The 4506-nt window shown below is 38.5% G+C and overlaps 1 long non-coding RNA gene across 1 annotated transcript; it reads left to right on the top strand.

Annotated features, from left to right (window-relative positions):
• Window positions 1-304: 304 nt before the first annotated feature.
• Window positions 305-2758, top strand: LOC137543863 (uncharacterized). The gene is made up of 2 exons (XR_011025652.1): window positions 305-474; window positions 2636-2758. It is a non-coding gene; the product is annotated as an uncharacterized lncRNA (long non-coding RNA).
• The last annotated feature ends 1748 nt before the right edge of the window (window positions 2759-4506 follow it).

Here is a 4506-nt window from a genome sequence, read left to right as displayed (position 1 = left end):
GTGTTTACTGTGGTTGCCATGTCCATATATTAAACAACACCACTTAATGCATTCACATGGTGGTGCAGTAGGTAGTTGCCGTCACAGCAAGTACTGTGTGAGTCCATGGAGGGTGTTCCAGGATTGATGATGTGTGGGGGTCCCACTAATGTGTGATGTACAATCTAACTCTGTAACTTATAGTCAACCTAAATTATGTTACAGACTTCATTGTTTACCATACGTATGACAGTACCAACTGGTTTTACTAGTAACATATGAGTTCCTTACTGTTGATGTTTGTTTTTTTGCATTTGTAGGTGAATCAGGGTATCCTTCCTTGCCATGGCTTTTGACGCCAGTGTTGCACCCAACTACAGCACCAGAGCAGGCTTATAATCTAGCCCATAAGAAGACACGTTTGGTGGTGGAGAGAACATTTGGGGTCATTAAGTCCCGTTTCCGTGCTGTGTCTCTGTCTGGCGGGTTCAGCAGGTACTCTCCAGCTGAAGTTGGTGACATGTTTGTAGGCAGCTGTGTGCTGCATAACATAGCACGGAAAGGAGGATTAGAATTAGATGAAGAAATGCAGCCTGATGATGATGTCCCTGTGGATCCGGTGCAACACCAGGGCCGTGGAACAGCTGTGCATGCACGCCTCATACATGCCTTCTTTTCTAGTATGTCAATTCTATACCCCCATTTTGTGTGGTTGTTTAACCACTTTGTCCTCCTTGACGTATAAAAACGTCAAGGAGGACAGGCGCGCTCCCGCGGCCGATCGCGCGCGTGCACGCGCACTCCCGGCCGCGGAGTCGGTAGCCACGGAATCAATGTGTCGGGCTATGGAGCCCGATCATTGGTTCCTCTCCCCCGCTGAAAAAGCGACAGCTTCTCTCGGAAGCTTCGCTCTTTCTGAAGCTGTGTCCCTCTAAGCGTACATTGTACGCTTAGAGTGACGTCATGTAAAAAAAATCGAGATTGCCATCTTGTGGCCAAAAAGTAAAACTACAAGTAAATACCCAAAAAGATTACACTACACCAATATTTCCCCAAATAAAACACTTTTATATCCCACCCTCCCAAAAATGCCCACATAAAATGTTTAATAAAAAAAAAAAAAAAAAAAAAAATTACTATAAAAAAAAAACACAAATATTTACCTAAGGGTCTAAACTTTTTAAATATCTATGTAAAGATGAAATATTTCTCTATTTTTTTTTTATAAGCTTGTAAATAGTGATGTATGCAAAACGGAAAAAATGCTCTTATTTCCAAATAAAATATTGTCGCGATACATTGTGATAGGGACATAATTTAAATGGTGAAATAACCGTGACAAATGGGCAATAACAATACGTGGGTTTTAATTATGGAGGCATGTATTATTTTAAAACTATAATGGCCGAAAACTGACAAAGAATTTTTTCATTTTTTTTCTTATTCTTCCTTTTAAAATGCATTTACAATAAAGTGGCTCTTAGCAAAATGTACCCCCCAAAGAAAGCCTAATTGGTGGCGGAAAAAACAAGCTATAGATCAGTTCATTGTGATAAGTAGTGATAAAGTTATAGGCTAATGAATGGGAGGTGAACATTGCTCGGATGCATAAGCTGAAAACGACTGAGATGTTAAGTGGTTAAAAATGAACTATGTTTGTTGTTCCAGCATTGGTACAGTGATAAGTATTGTCTATTTGTATAGTAAAAAAGATTTTGTGTACTTGTTAGTTCTGTAGGGTACATTACAGGCATTACAATACAAAAGAGTGTGCATGCACTTCCAAGACCACATGTGTGTTGTAAACATTACTATGTTAATGAAAGCGACAGTAATGTATGCAGGAGAGGGATACCCCTTTGTGGTAAATGAAGCTCATGCATATGTTACAGTAGTCTTCATGACATGACCATTTTTGGCCATAAATTAGGTTAGCCATTGGTACTGACTGCACACTGTCTTATCTCCTGCAATGCATGTTTGTTGGTGGCACAAAATGTAATCAACACATACGTTTGCATGTGGATTTGGTATTAGGTGATATGGTTATAAATGTTACAATTGTTGGGTTGAGTTGTGACAAAGTCATAGATTTGCTACACATGTGTTGTGCCACATAGGTTATAAAACCAAGTTAGGAACGGAACAATCATTATACAGTAGTGGTGTTCCAAATTGTTGTGTGATTGTTTTAAACACCTTGCCAGAAGAACACACTCATATAGTCAGCTGATGCTTTTGACAAATTGCTTCACTTTTCCACACATAGTAGTGTGTTCAAAATCTATTTACATCCAAACATTGTACCAAGGTATGTGGTGTGCAAGTACTAACACAACCAGTGCACTATGGAGCCAGATACACATATGTGTTTATAGACACCTAGGTTACACATGATAGTGCACTGTATGTTTGTATGTGATGGTAATTGTACAGCCTCCACATACAAACATATGATCCTAATGTTACACCATGCTAATATGTGTTCAAATAAATATCTGACCAAGTAGTGTACATACATTTTTTGGACAAACATAAAACAGTCATGTAACTTTTGCATAATGATTTATTGTAATTTACAACGTGTAACATAATAACTATATGCACATAATATTGTACCTTTTTCTAAATGTTTGTATGTGTGTTTTGTTTTCAGGATAACACGTCCACATGATGTTCTCTTATCAGCAGAAGCAGCTTTGTGGAGATGCATATTTTTGTGTGGTCTTTATGTGTCATTCTAATTGTTTCATGTAAATAAAACTTTTTTAACACAAAACTTTTACTCTATTCATGGTATTTTGTTACACAGACAGCAGTCAATAGTAACTACATACCATGTATGTTAAGCTTATTGTTACATTACTAGATTGTAACGTGTTTGTGGAAATAGGCCCTTTTTCCTTTCATTCAAAAGTTGTGGCTCAATACTTCTATGCTGTATAACTGAAATCTTCAGAGCATTTTGTCATTGTGTTTTGTGGCTTCAACTACCAACATACCTTCACACGACAACTTGCACTCTAACTCCTTATAAATGTGCTGACATACACAGACAATTTGTAAATGAAATATTACCTTCATTGTTACATGTGTTAATAACAATCACTTTCAAGGAGAAGTGTAGTGAGAGGTATATGGAATGGTTTTTGAAATGTATGCAAGCAATAAGGCCTGGTGAATGTTGCACATACATTAATGTGAGGATAAGAAGGCCTGAATACGCATCTGTCATAGAAAAGTATTGCTTATCATCCTAAATGTAAAGCTGATGTTGTGTGTGGTTGGTGCTGTTAATTGGAAACAATCAATTTCCAAAATATGTTAAACTTTTAGAGCTTTTAAGGTACATCCAAAAACCATGCTACAGATACATCTACTTAGACTTCACCTGATATTAAGTGAAAAGTTCTGATGTCACTCCAACAACACATACATTGTTGAATAACTATGTTATTGTCTGGTCAATGCAGATGTTCCTATTCCTCAATGGCTACAAATGCCATAGTCATCCAGGAATTACAGTATAATGGTAACTAGTTTCACACTTTAAAAATTAAACGATTAATGGCACTTGGTGCTTTCAAATAACAGCAAAGGGTGTAGTAGGCAGGGAAGGTGAAGGTCAGCATTGATAATAGTTAGGGTTCAAATCTGTAACCTTTATAAAAAAAAATTTGAAACCTAGATTATTTTTGGAAATGCCCACAATCTTATTGTGAATGTCCGAAGGTGTCATAGACATCTCACCTGGATGACATATCAAATGTGCTATCACTCAATAAAGGTTTCCTGCATTCAAAATAAGATGCATTCCATGAGGTTAGGAATAAAAAGTTTCCTAACGTGTTTTGAAATAAGTACTGAATACAAGTCTTACTGTCCAAAATATCTATCAATTATTTATAGCCTTCAAGGGCCACGATTGCAAATGGCATCTTTTTCAGACCCTTTAACATACATGTGTTTTGGACCTAATGTTATGGCACAGTGTATATAGTAAAAACAAAATGTCAGTGTTCACTGGCAAGAATGATTTTTAGCCAGTCACCTCACTAGCTTTCACTTTTCAACACCAATGCAGACCATACCATTGCATACTAGGGAGGCATCTGTTAGTGAAGTTGGAGCTGCCGATATTTGATTCCCTCTCTGGCCAGCTCTTGTTCATGTTTCCACCTTGTAACTGCACTAATGTAGTTACTCTGCTCACATCATCCGCTGTAAAGGCTACGACACACCCTCCTCCGTACAGCGTTGGTTGTGTGCGCTGTGTGTTAATTGGCTGCCCAGCCACCAAGGACTACACAGTGCAGAAGCCGGGCGGGTTGCCATCGGAAGGCCCAACAATCAGAGTCCCTTTCATTGTCAGCTTAGCAAAAGGGGTCCCTGGCAGCTGGCAAGACAATCAACACACAGCGCACACAGCCAGCGCTCTATGGAGGAGGCTGTGTTGTCGAGTTTATGGCGGCTGCTGTGAGCAGAGTAACTGTACGTTACTGCACTTACAAGGTGCAAACACGAAAA

This window comes from Hyperolius riggenbachi, unplaced genomic scaffold, assembly GCF_040937935.1.
Source record: "Hyperolius riggenbachi isolate aHypRig1 unplaced genomic scaffold, aHypRig1.pri scaffold_269, whole genome shotgun sequence".
Taxonomy (NCBI): domain Eukaryota; kingdom Metazoa; phylum Chordata; class Amphibia; order Anura; family Hyperoliidae; genus Hyperolius; species Hyperolius riggenbachi.
Note: the sequence above shows the minus strand (reverse complement) of the source record. Positions and strands in the feature narration are given on the sequence as shown.